This window comes from Euprymna scolopes, chromosome 11 (genome assembly GCF_053919585.1).
Source record: "Euprymna scolopes isolate OS-2025 chromosome 11, ASM5391958v1, whole genome shotgun sequence".
Taxonomy (NCBI): Eukaryota; Metazoa; Mollusca; class Cephalopoda; order Sepiida; family Sepiolidae; genus Euprymna; species Euprymna scolopes.
Window position 1 is genome coordinate 149,812,447 of NC_136492.1, and position 20,757 is coordinate 149,833,203.

The window sequence follows — 20,757 nt, forward strand, 5'->3', positions numbered from 1 at the left end:
AACTCATCCTCTGACCTTCTTCACGTAATTAACCGCGACAGGATAAGAAATGTTGAATCTCTAACTGTATCCCCAGTAATTACTGCCTTCCGTAGTTGTGGTCTCACCAGGTTTTGGCCAACTAAACCTCAGGCCTACTTTGGTTAGAATTGAAATCTTCAGACACTGCTCACCTGGAACTTCTATCAGCTACGCCATGACTTGGCCAAAACGTGGTGACAACAACTACTACGAAGATTAGGATAACAGTTCGCAAATAAATAAATATTAATGCTTAGATTTTTTTGTTTCGGATTTTTATATAATTTTTAAGCATCTCTTTTTTTTTATTTAACTTCAGTAAGTTTTAAGATATCAAGGGGCTCCCTCCTAAAGCTAACACTTGATTCTGTTATGATTCAAATTTATATCCGAGGGCTCTTTTAAGAATAGATGCTGTTCCCTTTATGGTTGCTATTTGTATCTCGTTACAGCTTGGTCTTCCAGGGATTGCTTCTAAGTATTTCTGAAGGTTCTTTTTTTTTTATTAAACCAGTTGCTCCTATCACAGCCGGTATAATGTTTATTTCTTTCAGAGACCATGTTGTTTTTAGATCATTTTTTAGGTCCTGATATTTTGTTATTTTTTCCCGTTCAGCTCTATTAAGGCCAAAATCATTTGGGACTGTGACATCGATAATGAGCGCAGTTCTTTCGGGCTTGTTCCATATTACAATATCTGGTTTGATAACTTTGTCTTTTATGTATCTGCCTGCCTGTATGTCTTTGTCATAGAACACGCTCACTTTTCCGTTTGATGTTATCAGTGGTGGTTCATGTTCCCAGATGTTCGTTGCTCTGTCAAGTTGCATCTTTCCACAGATCTTCCAATGGAGGTACTTACATACTTTGTTGTGACGGGCAGTGTAAAGGCCATCTGCCAATAAGATTGGGCATGCAGACATTAGATGGCTTGGGCTCTCAATTGCTGAGTGGCAAAACCGGCATTGGCCATTTGCTTGTAGGCCCGCCATTTTTTTTAATCCAGTTGTGAGTAAGCCCTGATCTTGACTGGCTACAATGAGTCTTTCCTCATCAATTTAAGCATCAATGTGGTATCACGTGTAAGCGAGTAAACATGAAAAATGTTTTAATATTTACGAAGAGATTTAACAAGAAAAACAACGAAAAACAGCTTTTTTGTTCAATAATAAACACTCCTGGAACGCAACAATATTTCATACAAGACCTGATAGTAGATTCGTAGAGAATAACCTCAGGTGTGAGAAAATGTTTACAGCAATGAATAAACCCGACTTTACGAGAATCAGAAAGAGCAATGGATTTAATATGTATGTATTCCAAGAAAGATTTGATGAGAAAAAAAGACTAAGAAGTTTCAGAATGGATTTCTCTTCGAGAGCATTGGCATCCATGAAAATCCCAGGAAGGAAAGGGCCACACCAAAACCTCAGGAACCCTCAGTTGCGATACTTTATATTTCAGACACGACATTGCACGGATGACAGACACTTTTTGAGAAACGGTTTGAATTTTCTAGCGCATCTCCCTAGCTATCATTCGAAGCAACGCCATATCTATTAAGACGTCATCCCGCAGCGTCGAATTCTTGATGAAAAAGATAATCAAACAAATAAAATGGCAAACCAGAAAAGTGCTCGACCCCAAGTCCGCAGTAAACGGTGCCTATTCAGATTCAGTTCCTGATATTAAACTTCTTCCAAAATATAACTGCCAACAAGAGTTTTGGTTTTACAAATTTAATTTATTTACGAAATTGTTACGTCAAAGTCCAGAATAGTTAACAAAGCCCCCCACTCTTCATGTTAAGACCGTCTTTCTAAAAAATAATATTATTTTAGAAAGATCATTGAACTGAAGAATTATTCAGAAGGCCCTTCTTAACATGGGGCGATAGAAGACTGTTATCTGTTGTGTGCTTTCAGCTACAAATAGGATAAAAATTAATAACTAAAAATTAGTATCAAACTTGGCAAAGCAGAAGAGTAAGCGACCAAAATCAGGAAGGCTTTAATATCAGAAACCAAATCTGACCAAACATCGTTTACTGTAGACTTTGGGTCGGGCGTTCTTCGGTTTTCCATTTAAAACATTGAAATGCATTTTTATTTCAAATAAAAATTGAAAATAAAAAATGATGCAATTTTAAAAGAATAAAGTAATTTATATATATATATATATATATATATATATATATATATATATATATATATATATATATATATATAAATAATGTAGTAGAGAATTAGAAGGCTATCACAATGCGAGGAATGAGATATAGTCGTTGTTGTTGGAAGAAGGCGAAGACAAGTGGCGATTTACAAATCAATAAGTACATACATATATGTCTATATATACATATATTTATTCAGTTGTATTAAATACAAATGTCACACGGCCATCCAATTTCCGCTCCATCATCTAGCATGCTTTGAATCGATCTGTCACATCTACCATTTGAAAAGGGAATTTTTTTTCCGAAATTAATAATGGATATTGTCACAGACATAAAAAGTAGGACATTTGTATTTAATACAACTGAATAAATATATGTATACATAGATATATATGTATGTACTTATTGATTTGTAAATCGCCACTTGTCTTCGTCTTCTTCCAACAACAACGAGTATATCTCATTCCTCGCATTTTGATAGCCTTCTAATTCTCTATTACATACCTATCCCACACAATGCTTCAAGCAAACTACATATATATATATATATATATATATATATATATATATATATATATATATATATATATATATATATATATATATTAAAAAGAAAGATGAAGTTGCGTTTGAATGCACCTGCTACATCACTTTTTCCCGGGAAATTCCGAGAAAACATAATATTACTTTTCCCGGGCACCGCTGCCTTTTAACATACTTGCTCAATCAAATATACGATCTCCAATAACGCCGCATAGATTTTCTTGTGTTAGCTCAAAGGTAAATAGCTTTCATAGTTTAATATGAAAATTCCAGTTTTAAACGCAACTATTATCAGATATAAATAATTGAAAACAAATTAAATCAATATAAATTTAATTAAAAATAAACTAAATGAATAAAGTTTAAATTATATTTCTAAATAGTATAATTAAAACGATTCTATTACAGAAAATAATTATCGAGTTAATTATTTAAATAGATTTTCTTTAATGTACTATGCAAATAAGATTACTCATTCAGAGCAGATTTCGTTTGAAAAATACTATGTATAGAAATCACACATTAAATTGAATGTGTAATCTCCTTTGATAGAAATAGTCAATAACGGATTTATATATTTATTGACAAGGAAAGATGTGCACATAGATCTTCTTTGCAAAAAATTGCCTAAAACAGATATATATATAGTTCTTTGAAATGGGGAGTTGTACACACAGGCACACACGAATGCTACTACTTTATAGTTGTAGAGAGCTTCTTTGTTTATACGTAATTTAACTTTTAGGGCAGTGGTTACATATGAATAATTGGCAAAGTTTTCATTTAGATAGCTCAATAGTGCAATACAAGAGCTATAAATATTTTTTCTTTAAAAATACCACGTTCATAAGGATAGACCCAAACGTTTTTACTCATTTTCGGAAAGTTTTTCTTTTTTTGGTCACAACATTGTGTACAATTGTTTCAGTTCCCAGTTATATTCTTGTGTGCCACCACCGGCGGCTGAAACAATCGTACACAATGTTGTGACTAATAAAAGAAACATTTCCCACACTGATAAATACTTGTGTGTCTATCTTTATGAACGTGACCTCTTGTGTGTGTGTGAAAATATGTTTATTTAATTATATTTCACCTTTTATTTATACCAATACTTTAATTTATGAAGCTCGATGTAATAACAGAGCATATAGCAAATAAATGACAAGAGTTTATATTCCGAATTTCAAGATGTTGACCATCATACCGTTTATTCCTTTAAGTCGACATGCAAGAATTGTGTATATCAACTTACGAAAGGAATAAACGGTAAGATGGTTAACATCTGGAAATTCGGAATATAGACTTTTGTCATTTATATATATATATGATTGTTGAGCTGGATTAAATCCGACGATATGAAATAAAATGGAGGTGGAAGGACCTGGATACTCAACGTTTCGCCCGATTTATGCGGGCTTCTTCAAGAGGGATGGCCATTGACGAGAGAGTCGGAGGATTGGGGCTATATATAATGATGGGGGAGAGCAGCGTGTTTTCCTTATGTAAATTAGATGTCATATATACATGTATATACATTTTATGAGAGAAGAACTAATTAGAGTAAACTAGTGTAGTGGATTGCGTCTAAAAGATAAAATATCGTAGAGATTAAAAATTGTGTTTGGAAATATAGCGGTGATAGATTAAATAAATAAAATGACACGAGATTAAGAAAGAATCTTTTTTTTTTTTAAATTAGAAATAATTGAATTGGGATAAAATAGCGCAGTAACTTAAAAGATGGTATCTAAAAATAAGAATAGGAGGTGATAAAATGGAGTCTAAAAATAGATAATGATAAAATACAGTAAATAAGTAAAATAAAAATAAAATTAAGTGAAATTACGAATTTTTTTTTTTTTTTTTCGCGTTTAACCGGTGTCTAAGTTGTTTTCTTTAATAATTATTTTCGACAGAAAGGGAGCAACGTGGAAAAAACCTTTTCTTTGCTTAATTATATTGCTGGAATGGGAGATTATAGCTGACTCAATTAAACGTCGTGTGGATCTGTTATGTATGTGTTTAAGGAAAGTTGCTTTGTTAAAATCAAAATGGTGGTCGTTTTCCATGATGTGACAAAATATGGCGTTGAGTGTATTGTTGTTTTTTACATCTCTTTTGTGTTCATATATTCTTTTATTTAAATTACGTTGAGTTTCTCCTACGTATATTCTTCCACAATCAAGGCAGGGTATGGAATATATTCCGGCTTTGGTGTTAATGTTGGTATTAGTTATAATTTTTCGTGTTAAAAAAAAAAAAAAAAAATTCGTAATTTCACTTAATTTTATTTTTATTTTACTTATTTACTGTATTTTATCATTATCTATTTTTAGACTCCATTTTATCACCTCCTATTCTTATTTTTAGATACCATCTTTTAAGTTACTGCGCTATTTTATCCCAATTCAATTATTTCTAATTTAAAAAAAAAAAAGATTCTTTCTTAATCTCGTGTCATTTTATTTATTTAATCTATCACCGCTATATTTCCAAACACAATTTTTAATCTCTACGATATTTTATCTTTTAGACGCAATCCACTACACTAGTTTACTCTAATTAGTTCTTCTCTCATAAAATGTATATACATGTATATATGACATCTAATTTACATAAGGAAAACACGCTGCTCTCCCCCATCATTATATATAGCCCCAATCCTCCGACTCTCTCGTCAATGGCCATCCCTCTTGAAGAAGCCCGCATAAATCGGGCGAAACGTTGAGTATCCAGGTCCTTCCACCTCCATTTTATTTCATATCGTCGGATTTAATCCAGCTCAACAATCATACTGTCGGAATGGAAGGACAACTTTACAAAAGAAAGCTGCGTAAATATACTAACACACTGATCGCAGCTCACTCCAACACAAACAGGAGTTCTTTCTTACAACGATGCATTGACGAGAAGGTCATTCCCAAATGTACCAATAAGATCTTCCAATCCTCCCACCATATTTTCCCCGAACACATTGAGCAGTATCTAAGCGCATCAGCACAAACTCTTAGAAACAAAGCAACTTATTTACGAACTATTGCCAAATCACTAGCAGACGATCTACACATGAACCACTCTATTTCTAGGAATACAACCTCTAAAATTAAACGGCGGATTATATCTTTCAACTCTACCCACAACAGAAAACTTAACAGAAAACTATCCAATCTAATCTCCAACAGCAAATGGGGTTCTATTGGACGACCAAAACTTATACAAAATCTTACAAACCGGCCACTATCAAACACCGAGACAGAAGCCCTCAGCCTTGGTTTAAAATTTGCAACGGGAATCTATCCAAAGATAACAACCAACACAATCGCTCGAAACTATAAACACGAAGATACCGACTTTATGAAAGGTTTCATCCAGGGTATAATATCCACGACCACCGCCCAAACCAGGGATATCACCCTACCAAAACGATACATAAATGCATTATCACACATGGCTAACGACCATAATATTATCGTCTCACCTGCTGACAAAGGTGGGGGGATAGTAATAATGGAAACAACTGAATACAAAAATAAAATACTTCAACTATTACAAGATAAACACACATATGAAAAAACTACCTCCGAAATAATACATAAAGAAATTGACAAATTTAACAAATCTTACAAGAAATTAATACATAATGATAAAATATGGACTACCTATATAGAATACCATCCTAAAATCCCGACCTTATATGGTTTACCCAAAACACATAAAAATAATAATCCAATACGCCCAATCATCTCTGGCATTGGCAGTGCCACCCATAAGATAGCAAGAGCGATCACAAAACTCCTAACGCCATTATTGGGCACAATTAGCAATTCCCATATAAGAAACTCTGGCGACCTTCTTAATAAGATAAAAAACATAGATATGAAAAATAAAACCATGAATAGTCTCGATATAGAATCTTTATACACCAATATCCCTACCAAGAAATGTCTCAACCTTCTTTCAAAACACTTAAATAAAATAAAAATTAAATTACCTTTGCCGATAGATAATATAATTAAAATTATAAGTATATGCATTGACATGACATATTTCACATTCGATGGACTCTGCTACAAACAAAAATTTGGACTGCCCATGGGTAACCCTCTAAGTGGGGTTTTGGCATGTCTATTTTTAGAATTCATAGAAACCGGACCCATGAAATATAAATTGCCCAAAGGTACCTCCTACTATAGATATATTGATGATATTTTAATTTTTCTCCCTATATCTTCCAAAATAGAAAATATCACTGATAAATTAAACAAGATTGAACCCACTATTAACTATACGTATGAAAGCGAAAATAACAACTCCATACCTTTTCTGGACATCAACATCATAAATAACAATGATCATCTAAGTTTTAAAGTCCATCGGAAAGTCACGAATAAAAATGATTACATACACTTTTACTCTCATCACGATGATAAAGTAAAAAGAGGTATTCTAATAGGATTTTTTCTTAGGGCCCTGAGAATATGTAGTGAAGAATACATCGTGGAAGAATTTGAGTATATCGAACGTACATTCATGAACTTGCAATACCCTCAACATTTTTTGGCAAATACAAAAAGAAAAGCACTAAAAATTTACCATAACCGAGACCATTCCTTAAATAGCCAGACACACAACAGACAATTAACATTACCAACTAATAAAAACAACGACACAATCTATAAGAACCTAAATAAGACAGGCATTCAAATAATAAAACTAAACTCTTTAACAATTAGAGATCTAACACGTAAAATTATAACTAATACCAACATTAACACCAAAGCCGGAATATATTCCATACCCTGCCTTGATTGTGGAAGAATATACGTAGGAGAAACTCAACGTAATTTAAATAAAAGAATATATGAACACAAAAGAGATGTAAAAAACAACAATACACTCAACGCCATATTTTGTCACATCATGGAAAACGACCACCATTTTGATTTTAACAAAGCAACTTTCCTTAAACACATACATAACAGATCCACACGACGTTTAATTGAGTCAGCTATAATCTCCCATTCCAGCAATATAATTAAGCAAAGAAAAGGTTTTTTCCACGTTGCTCCCTTTCTGTCGAAAATAATTATTAAAGAAAACAACTTAGACACCGGTTAAACACGAAAAAAAAAAAAAAAAAATTCGTAATTTCACTTAATTTTATTTTTATTTTACTTATTTACTGTATTTTATCATTATCTATTTTTAGACTCCATTTTATCACCTCCTATTCTTATTTTTAGATACCATCTTTTAAGTTACTGCGCTATTTTATCCCAATTCAATTATTTCTAATTTAAAAAAAAAAAAAAGAAAAGATTCTTTCTTAATCTCGTGTCATTTTATTTATTTAATCTATCACCGCTATATTTCCAAACACAATTTTTAATCTCTACGATATTTTATCTTTTAGACGCAATCCACTACACTAGTTTACTCTAATTAGTTCTTCTCTCATAAAATGTATATACATGTATATATGACATCTAATTTACATAAGGAAAACACGCTGCTCTCCCCCATCATTATATATAGCCCCAATCCTCTGACTCTCTCGTCAATGGCCATCCCTCTTGAAGAAGCCCGCATAAATCGGGCGAAACGTTGAGTATCCAGGTCCTTCCACCTCCATTTTATTTCATATATATATATATATATATATATATATATATATAAAGGATGTCCCAAAAGAAGCTGATGGTTAAAAACTTCATAACTTTCTTAATTATTTATATTTTTCTTTTATTTTTTTCAGATCATCTAGAGTAATCCTTTCAAGATCATCATCAGTCGTTACACTACCGAAGAGCAAATATTTATCGTACTGTTGTATTTTCAGCCAAACGATCCGGAAAAAGGCTGAAATTCGCCATGCAATTCCAAGATTTGACCAATGAGGATCCAAACTTTCTCCAAAACTTCATTATGTGTGATGAGGCATATTTTCATCTGAATGGATTCATAAATATGCAAAATTGCAGGATTTGGGGATCAGAAAATCCCCACGCAAACGCACAACGGCAATTACACCCTAAAAAATGTACAGTACGGTGTGGAGTAATGGCGGATGAAGTAATCGGAATTGGTGGACATTTGAGTAACATCATTTTTCATAACTAAAATTAGACCTTGTGAAAAACATACGCTAAGTTAAACTGTAAATAAAATTAGAATAAGTAGACAATGATATCTTACTATATCTAAAAGAATCACGGAGAGGCTCATCTACCTACGTATAAAACTTGGTAAGCATAACTTAAATATTGAAGAAGTTAATCAAATTTTAAATCCGTCAGCAGTTCAGCCCGGTCCTGCTCGGGCCCTATGTACTGTTCATAACTTTATGTGCATATATATATTAAAACGTTTGACTCATTTCAGGTAATCTACATATAAAATTTCAAGCGTTTAGACCTATTTACAAATTGGCGGAGGAGTTTGGTAGGGAAATGTGCATACATAGACAGAAAATTTCATAGATTAGCCGAGACTATCAAAATTTAGAAATTTTATTTTCAGAACAAGACTTGTTTGTATTTTTTTTTTTTTCATTTCGTTGGTATCAATTCCAAGGAAGGGGATATTATTATGATCATTTTATTTTCGACAAACGTGTATTCCTGGCTTTTACACAAAACGTAAGCTATTAGATCTAACGTCGAGTTCTACGTTAAATGTCGAAATATCAATTTTTATAATTAAAATATTTATAGCTTTCAAATGCGTCTTCTTTTGCACACATTGTCGACACACCAGAAACAATGAAACATAGGGCATTGTCTCAATTCATTGTTAATTCATAACGCGGAATGTGACCACATGGCTTGAAACGATGTCTTCCTAATCGCTGAGAGCCAAACAATATTGCTGAGAGTTTTGCATGACGAATATCTGCGTTGAATTATGAACGAAGCGATGTGGACTTCAATGAAAAAACGATTCTGCCAGGCAGAGGCGGGGATTGTCAGGTGATGGACTCGCATCGGCTTTAATGAAAGTCAAATAACTTTCAGTTCTTTTATTATTCATGGCTTTGTTTTACATGAGAATGATCCCCAAGCATCCTGAACCGATTAAGACTCAGTGTCATGCTTGCTATTTCACACACACACACACACACACACACACACACACACACACACACACACACACACACACACACACACACATGTAGTAGTCGCGATCGGTATTAATTGATTATTATTATTATGTACTAGCTAATTACGCATTCTACGGAATGTGCTAAGTAAGGACGATTGACTAGGATCTGAAGGATTTCGTTCCAACAGGATTGAGGGTTCATTCATGACATCTTTTTTTTTTTTTTTTTTTTTTTACACAGTGATCACCACTTATCAAGGCCCGGAAGCCACTCAGGGATAAGGGTTATTGCAAGTACATTACGTTAGTGTGGAGATTTTATGAAGTGTTTAATTAGGGGGGCGGTTCATTAGGAATTTGTTAACATTAGACTTGAAGACATCCAAGTTGTAGTCCGGAGGGAAGCAGGCAGACGGAACAGAGTTCCAGAGGCGTGCAGTTCTAAGAAAGAAGCTTTGCTCATGAAATCCGCGTTTTGATTTAGGCACAGATATAGAGTGGGGAAAATTTTTCACAGTGGATTCAGCTAGACGGGTGTTTTTCGTGAAAGATTGGCGAGGGGGGACCAGGGATTGGAGTTCAGACGAGCATCTGCCATGAAAATAACGATAAAACAAGGATAGGCTCGCAACGTCTCTTCTGTGGGAGAGGGGTTGCAGGGTAGAGAAAAGGGCATCCCCCACTAAACCACGAAGTCTATTTTGTACTCTGTCAAGGCATGATAGGTTGTTTTTGGCAGCTCCTGCCCAGATATGGCAACAGTATTCCATCCTTGGCCGTACTTGGCTTTTATATAGATAGAGAATTGCATCAGTAGTGAGATATCTTCTGGAGCGGTAGAAGGATCCCACCATCTTTCCAGCGACCTTGGCAACAGACTTGATGTACGTGTTCCATTTCAGATCAGGAGTAAAGGTCAAACCTAGAAGCTTGTCGAAACACGGGGCCTCACCCAGACGAGAGCCATCCATCACAATTGATGCCAGCTGGGGATCAGAGCGTTGATGATGTAAGGATAGGAGTTTGGTTTTAGATGCATTAAAGGTAACTAGCCACATCTTCCCCCACTGAACCACGCGCTCGAGATCAGAGGAGAGAGAATCCGAGAGAACTTCGTCATTTACAGTCTTTGATGTGTTGCCGTAGATGGTCGTGTCATCAGCATAGATGTCAACGAATGATTTAAGTATGTGTTTAGGGAGGTCATTGATGTAGATCAGGAAGAGAGTTGGGCCCAGTATTGACCCCTGAGGGACTCCAGCATTTATATTGCAGGCCTCCGATTTTTGTCCATCTACCACTACTCTTATGAGCCTATCGGAGAGAAGTGATTTAATGATTGAGAAAACATTTCCAGTTATACCGTAGCTGGAAATCTTGTGAAATAGACCCTTATGCCATACTTTGTCAAAGGCCTTTGATATGTCAAGAGCAATTGCCCTAGAAAGGAAGCCTTTGTCAAGAGATTCACTAATCCTGTGGGATATAACCGTCAGCACATCTGCGGTAGATCTTGCAGAGCGGAAACCATATTGTGTGTCACTAAGAAGGTTATTCCTGCTGAGGTGGTTGACTATTTCTCTATTTAATATTGATTCAAGCAACTTACTCATAACACAGAGAAGACTTATTGGTCTGTACTGAGAGGGAGATGACTTATCACCTGAATTCTTAAATACAGGGCAAACTGATGAGGTCTTCCAGGGGGTCGGAAAGCACTTCTCCTTAAGGCAACGCTTAAATAGTTTCGTAAGTATGGGGGCAAGTTCTGGTTGAAGCTTTTTTAACACTATAATTGGGATGCCATCAGGGCCAGTTGCTTTACTGGAATCTAGGTTTTTTATTAGCTTGGCGACCTCATGCACGGATATTTGTATGTTACCTAGCTTGTTCTGTGTTATAGGAGGAAATATGGGGAGTTGATGGCCTTCGTCGCATAGGGTAGAATTAGCTGCAAAGTTCTTTGCAAATAGTTTGGCCTTGTCTGACGCTGACGAGATAACCTCTGGTCCATTGATAATGGTTGGGATAGAACGCACACTTCTGTTCAGGATCCTATTTGTTATTTGCCAAAACTGGTGGGAACCAAGCCGCTGATCAGCTACCTTGGATTTAACAGACTGGGCATATAGCTCTCTTGCATTTTTTATTACTCTTTTACAGTGGTTGCTGGCAGTCCTGAAAGCAGCTTTAGTCTCAGTGCATCTATTACGTTGGTAGCTATGGAAAAAGTGATTTCTGTGCGCGATAGCAGCAGCACATTCTGGGGAGAACCATGGCTGGCTGTTAGGTTTTTGTTGAAATTTTTTAGATGGTATGAATGTGTCTATGCCTACAATTAACCATTCGGTCAGATCTGATACTATAGAGGACACATCCTTTTTAAACATGGAGTGCAGAGGTAAATCAGATATGAATGTACGGAAGCTATCCCAGTCAGCCATAGAGTATCTTATTTTAGACTTCAAATTTAACGCACTATAAGATCTGCCCAATCTAATACAAGTAGATAGATATGAAATTACTTCAATCACAAATGAATTGAGCTTTATGATCTCTGAAACGCGTGTAATATTTACTGATTAAATTAATTTGGTATTTGGGAAGATTTTAGTATGATTTTCTAAAACACTATAAATAAATATTCAAGCTCTTATCCTTTTAGAAAATAGACTTTTTTAATACCAGCTTACAACTAGGTTATCTTAACTGTAAGAAAAAAATCAATTATTATTTAATTGCACACACACACATAGACATTATACCGGTTGTGATAGGAGCAACTGGCTTAGTGAAAAAGAATTTTAAGTACCTGAAAACACTCCCTAGAAGACCAAGCTGTAATGAAATACAGATTGCAGCTTTAAAGGGAACAACATCTATTCGGACCAAGTAAAGAATAGATACCCTGAAGCAGAAGACAGTGATTGGCGCACATTTTAAGTGACACCGGTGATTGACATTGACACAACCACATGGCGCTTGTAAACACGTCAGAAAGCAGACGTGGTTGAATGTTCGCGAGCAAGAATTTAAAAAATATACTTACAAAACTTTTTATGATTTAAAAGAAAAAAAATATATTTACAAAAGTTTTTTAATATTAAACATTCGCAAAACTTTTAAGGATTAAAAAAAACAAACTTTTTTTCTATTTACACAAAACTTTTTAATGTGAGTAATAAAACGAACGTATTTAAACAAAATATATTTAAATATATGGATGTCTTTCTGAATGCGTTTTTTAAATATATTTACAAAACATTTTAATAAAACAACAACAATAATAATAAATAAATAAATAAATAGAATGAGCTATATTTATTACAAAACCGACGTTATAACTAAGAATTTCTGCACAACATCCACTTATTTAAATATATGTTGTTAAAATGTTGTGTTTCGTTACATTAAAAGCTTACTTGTATTTAATTTGCCCTTGTGGAGAAGTAAACAAATAGCAAGATTTTTTTAAAAATAAAAGTTTAAAAACATTTGTGTCCTGTGATACTACACTTCATCTTCATAAAAATAAAAGTTTAAAAACATTTGTGTCCTGTGATACTACACTTCATCTTCATAAAAATAAAAGTTTAAAAACATTTGTGTCCTGTGATACTACACTTCATCTTCATAAAAATAAAAGTTTAAAAACATTTGTGTCCTGTGATACTACACTTCATCTTCATAAAAATAAAAGTTTAAAAACATTTGTGTCCTGTGATACTACACTTCATCTTCATAAAAATAAAAGTTTAAAAACATTTGTGTCCTGTGATACTACACTTCATCTTCATAAAAATAAAAGTTTAAAAACATTTGTGTCCTGTGATACTACACTTCATCTTCATAAAAATAAAAGTTATAAAAACATGTGAATAAAATAATATATTTTTAAATCTCGATTGTTTATACTTGTTGCTTATACTTGTGATTTTATTATGCATAACAATCGCCTCGATCTAGGAGGATTTCTCCTTCACTGACCATCAACGACATACATCGAACTTTAAATAAATATTGAATTGCAGTAAAGACGCACACGCACACACAAAAACAAACAAACAAACAAAGCACACAGTACATAAATATCAATCTTGGTCGCAAAAAAAAAAAAAAAATAAAAAACGCGGAGCATTTGCAAAAATCCGAACAAGTCGGTTATTTTATATTTGTTTCTGCTATTAAAAATTTGTTTAAATAATTTTATTTAAAAGTTTTTAAAAAATATGTATGTTTTTAGAGAGGAGATATCAATGTCTGAAATTCATCAGTTTTTAATGTTTTTTAATTAATATAACTCATTCTTTTTATTTATTTGTCTTTATTGTAATAATAATTATTATTATTAGTTTTATTAAAAAATTTTGTAAATACATTTTTAAAAAACATTGCTCGCGAACATTCGACCATATCTGCTTTTTGACGTATTTACAAACAACCAACGCACAATGTCAAGGTCGAACCACCATAGAGACCCTATAGCAGAAGACGAGGATTGGCGCACATTTCAAGTGACTTGAAATGTGCGCCAATCCTCGTCTTCTGCTATAGGGTCTCTATTCTTTACTTGATCCATCTATTCTAAAAGGAGCCCTCGGATATAAATCGCAATCATAATGAGATCAAGTATTAGCTCCGGGAGGGAGCCCCTTGATCTCGTAAAAATTTATCAAGTAAAATAAATAAATAAAAATATATATATAGTCTTGGAAGTTTTTGAACCATTGAAAACTACAAAAGGCTTTTAATTTATTATTTTAGTCCTTCGTTCGAAAATTAGTTTGTCATTAAGTCATTTAATCTCCTGTAATCGCTGAAGCAAGTTGCTTTCTCGAACTCATAATAGTCCCAGGTTTTTTACTAATCGTCAGTTGTTTACCGTGAAACACTGTTTTGGAGATATCAAAACAAACAATATGTGAAATCATGGCTTCCCAGCAGTGCTGATCAAACACCACCTTCCTTAAAAGAACAAAAAATGTTACGAATATTGGATCCAGTATTTTTGCTCCAAATTAATTAGGCTAACCTAACTTCCTTACCTGTGTTATTCGTCCTTGTCTCCAAGAAGAAACTAATTTATTATTTCCAAATATACTGTATGTACTAATACAAGGTGACCCCAAAAAACGGGCCCCGTGTACACTTTGATATCTCCATTATTTATTCACCGATTGCCCTTATTTTACAGGACATGGCAGAATCAACGACCGTGAGTACACCAAGACCCCAGTGGGAACTGGGACAAAGAATACACTGTGTTAAATTTTACTACAAGACAGGCTCGTTTAAGAAAACCCAGGACAGTTTCATCGAATGTGAAAAGGCTCCATCCAAAAGCAGAATTCAGAACTGGGTGGACCACTTCGAGAAGTATGGGACCGTGGAGAACCTCCACGCTGCCAGAGAGAACCGTCCAAGCCACTCGGGACGTCCCAAGAAGCGAACAGCCGAGCTGGTCGAAAGAGTTTCTCCAGCAGAGTCCGAAATGCTCTGTGCGTAAGCGAAGTCAGTCCCTCGGTATGTCCCGTGAGACTTGCAGGAGAGTGCTGGTGAACGATATCAGGGCTTACCCATACAGAATACAGACGCTGCAGACCCTTACAGCCTCAGACAAGCAGAGAAGGGCTATGGCAGTCAAGATGCTCGAGGAGACACCAAGTTTCCTTAACCTCCCTTGGACCTCAGATGTAGCCCACTTCCATCTTGATGGAAAGGCGAACTCCAATGAACCCAATGAAGTAGCCACCAAGCCCCTGCACTCTCCTAAGTGCACGGTGTGGGCTGTAATCTCGGCCAGAGGCATCATTGGACCAACCTTCATCGAAGAATCTGGCGCAGCAGTGACAGTCACAAAGGAGCGGTATGTGGAGGTCCTCAAAGCCTTCAAAAGTGGGCTTCAGACCATCTACCTGTCGCTCATGAGCAAGTTCTGGTTCTAGCAGGACGGAGCAGGTTCTCACACCTCAAACCTGTCCCGAGATTGGCTGAAAGAGAACTTCGGAGGCCGAGTGATCAGTATCAAGACTAATTTTACGTGGGCACCCCATAGCCTGAACGTAGCCCCAACCCCCCGATTTTTTTCTTTGAGGCTATCTTAAGGACAGAGTCTACGCAGGGAAACCCAGAACCATCATGGAACTCAAGGAAGCCATCAGGAAGGAGATGAGAGCCATTACCAATTCGGTCTGTAAGAACGTCATGGACAACTTTGTGCTGCGCCACAAGAAATGCACGGAGCTAAATGGAGGCCATCTAGAACATATGCTGTAGAACGGAAAAAAAAAGGCCAAAGACCCTAGTGTTTTGATGTGATGTTTTGAATATAATAAACTAGTTATGACCAAAGTTTCATTTCATTCAGACAAAACACTAAGAAACGAGGCCTAATTAGAGTTGGGCCCGTTTTTTTTGGTCACCATGTATATATATATATATATATATATATATATATATATATATATAACAGAATTAAAAAAAAAAGGTCAACATCAGCGCAAATACAACATTCCAACTTTACGGCCTGTGAATATTCTATTTGACTTTCCTGTGAGCGCTCGCAAGCATGGTGTTTATAGGTATATAATTTCCTTCCATTTATGTGTTAATTACCGATGGCCTGGAGAAAAGATGCTAGCCGACGAAGTCAAGGGTAGGTTGGTAACTGGATTCGAATCTTCCGACCAGCAGAAATTATCATTTCCTTACTGGTGATTACATAAGCATAAAACACTAACGTCAGTAGGTATAAAATCTAATTATTATTTATTTAAAATAATATAATTATAAACCCTTTAAAAAATTAAAATTGAGCCCCGTTTGGGGAATTCAGAAAAAAACCGGTTGATTCAAAACTTGATATATAGGATATTTGGACCCGTGAAACAAATTCGATTTGGTTTTTAGCCAGTATAAATAGCTGCTAAGGAGCTAAAATTAAAAACAAAATAGAACTTGGCAGACGTAAGATAACTAACCGCCTTATTTCTACCCATGCACAAATATGCCTTTAGCAACGTTATTTTTGTAGTTTTTGTATATAAGTATGGACAGTTCATATTCTACGAATAATTCTGGAAATCGATATGTTTTGATTCCGATTCTAGCTGATGGCATCCAAGTTATATATTTAAAATTTTTGAAATCACTACTATATAGTGTGTACAATACAATAAGCAATAGAAGACCTGTTTTATCATAATGAATACGAAAGCTGGTTAAATTAAATTATAATATTTAAGTCTATTTTACGACTGGGCAACGCCGACCGGCCTGCTAATAATTTATATACAAAATATCACGTTATATTAAATTATCATGTTATATTAAATTATCATGTTATATTAAATTATCACGTTATATTAAATTATCACGTTATATTAAATTATCATGTTATATTAAATTATCACGTTATATTAAATTATCATGTTATATTAAATTATCATCTTATATTAAATTATCACGTTATATTAAATTATCACGTTATATTAAATTATCATGTTATATTAAATTATCACGTTATATTATATTATCACATTATATTAAATTATCATGTTATATTAAATTATCACGTTATATTAAATTATCACGTTATATTAAATTATCACGTTATATTAAATTATCATGTTATATTTAATTATCACGTTATATTAAATTATCATGTTACTTTAAATTATCACGTTATATTAAATTATCATCTTACTTTAAATTATCACGTTATATTAAATTATCACGTTATATTAAATTATCATTTTATATTAAATTATCACGTTATATTAAATTATCACGTTATATTAAATTATCACGTTATATTAAATTATCACGTTATATTAAATTATCATGTTATATTAAATTACCACGTTATATTAAATTATCATGTTACTTTAAATTATCACGTTATATTAAATTATCACGTTATATTAAATTATCACGTTATATTACATTATCACGTTATATTAAATTATCACGTTATATTAAATTATCATGTTACTTTAAATTATCACGTTATATTAAATTATCATGTTACTTTAAATTATCACGTTATATTAAATTATCATGTTACTTTAAATTATCACGTTATATTAAATTATCATGTTATATTAAATTATCACGTTATATTAAATTATCACGTTATATTAAATTATCACGTTATATTAAATTATCATGTTATATTAAATTATCACGTTATATTAAAATCTTTGTGAACAAAAATCAAACAATTCGTTTTTTTAATGTTTGTTTACAAATTTAATGAGCGTCGAAAGTAAATCGGTGTCGACCCGAAGGCATTTCTTTAAGGTGCATATTTTTTGGTATTCTTGAAACCTAATTGAACATATGAAAAATTAAATTACTAATCTAGTTATTATTATACTAGCAGTTCAGCCCGACTTTGCTCAGGCCCTATGAACTGTTCATAACTTGCCCTACGTGTGAATACACTTTATGTAAGAGTTCAAATGTTTAGACCAAAATTTGTCTGAGTAATTTCGTAGAGACCGTAGAGGTCAATTTTTTTCAACTTTGACCCCAATTTTGACCCCTTAACATTTATTTTGGTTTCACATCGAAATGAAAAGTTTTACCCATGTCCAATGTACCTACATCTAAAATTTCAAGTCTTTAGACCCAAAATTAGCGGAAGAATTTGGTAGAATCTGCAACGGTCAACTCTTTCGACTTTGACCGTCTGGCAGCCAAATTTTTGCTCCAAAACTGATTAAAATGCTTGCCACATGTCTGAATACCCGTTATGTGTAAATTTGTCCATGTCCAAGTAACTTACATCTAAAATTTCAAGCATTTAGACACAAAATTGGCAGAGGAGTTTAGTAGGGGTCAAAGTTCAACGATTTGACCTTTGGCCGAAAACCGATTAAAAACTTTTTCCTAGATCTAAATACTCTTTATGTCAAATCTCGAGTCTGTAAACTGAAAATTGACAGAGTTATTTGGTAGTAACATGTACACAGACACACAAATACACGGACATTTTCACTTTTATAGATATATACATTACATTGTTGCGAACACTAGTGCAGCATACTTTTAAAGTCATTTTACAGAGTATGCACACTGCTACGAGATGTCTTTAATAAGTTTCCAGACATTTTTTTTATTACATTTTGTGCAGGCATTTAAAATTGTTGCCGACACTTGAAAATTCAGTTTTAAACTTAGAAAATGCCACAAAAACGTATGGAATGCTCCAGATTGCTTTTGGGCCATCTTGCATGAATCGAGCATCAGTTTTTGCGTAGCATAAGAGATTCAAGGACGGCAGGGAGCTTGTGAGGGATGATGAGAGGTGTGGGAGGAGTAAGGAAGTCAGAACATCAGAGTTGATTGGCCAAATAAAGAATTTCATGGAGAAAGACCGTCATGTATCTATAGAGACAATAAGTGCACAATTTGATGTCAGTGTGGGAACTGTGACACAATTATTCGTGAGGAACTGACGATGTGGAAGATTTGCTAGAAGTTTGTCCCAACGGTGCTCAGGGAATGTCAGAAAAAGACATTATCAAGGACATCAAGACAGTTCCCCACCCTCCCTATAGCCCAGACCTTGCTCCCTGTGACTTTTGGTTATTCCCTAAGCCAAAGAAAAATATTAGAGGCTGCCTTTATGAGACACTTGAGGAAATGATAGAGGCTCAAATGAGGATCATTGACACACTAACACAAAAGGACTTCCATGGGGCTTTCCAGAATTTGTTGAAATTGTACAACAAGCATTGCAGCCGGAAGAAATTACTTCGGAGGGGACTAGAGTTTCATGTGTGTACTATTAAAAATGTCCATACGAAAAAAAGTCTGGAAACTTATTGAAGGCACCTTTAATTTTAATTTAATAACTGATATGTATGCCACAACTCTGGTCACGTGTGCATTACAATAATCAAAACTGGTTGTGTGAAGTGTGAAAATCTATGCATTTTAATTGCTTCATCTATTGCTTGACTATCACAACAACAACAACAACAACAACAACAACAAACGTATTAATAAATGAAGAAACAAAGCTAAAACATGATTTTCAACTGCTGAACTAAACCATTCGACCCATTGTTGTGCGTCTCTTCCAAGAAACCAATGATTTAATGGACTGCAGATTTACAGGTTCTATGCGTAGCGAAGCATAAAGATATATTTCAATGCCCGTATTGTTCCGGATATAACTCGAACAGGTCGCTTTACTGAGTTCCGAACGCGGACTTTATACACAACACGAGACAACATGTTACCGGATTCAATAAAGTCACAAGGAAAGGAAGTAGTTTTCCTTTAACTTAACGATCGAGGATACGTCCTTGACAATCAGCGGTCTTGCTTCTGTCGGGTTGAGCTATGGTCCTGTTCAGTTGTAGGAGGTTCAGCCTTTCATATTTTACTCCCCCCCTTTTTTTTAGAAGGGTTTTAGTTTATGGATATGAGGTGCCCCTTCCGCGGAATGTCAACTGGGCTACTCAGGCATTTTTTATATGCCAGATGCAGTGCACTTCCCGAAAATATGGTAAATAAAAGAATATTATTAACCGTATTCTTGAACGCAGAAAAATGTCGACGAAAAATTAATCTAAATACAATGTGTTTTTCTACTCGCCATTGGAAAAAATATATACAAACAAATCGACACAACTAACGTACTTCAGTTCAAAGCAGCTTTTTTTTTTGTTTTGGGGGAAAGAATATCGGTAGACTCACTTTTAAGAAACTTTTAAGGTAAAGGGTCACGAGATTATCCGTTTATATCGATAAGGATTAGAGAGCTGAAAGTAACAGCACGTTCATATACATAATTTCCAAGATTTCAGAGGCGGTTTTTATTTTTTCTGAGAAGATTATAACGAGGTTAAATACAAGCGAATAGTATTAAAAAAGAAAGAAAAGAAAACAGAGGGAATATC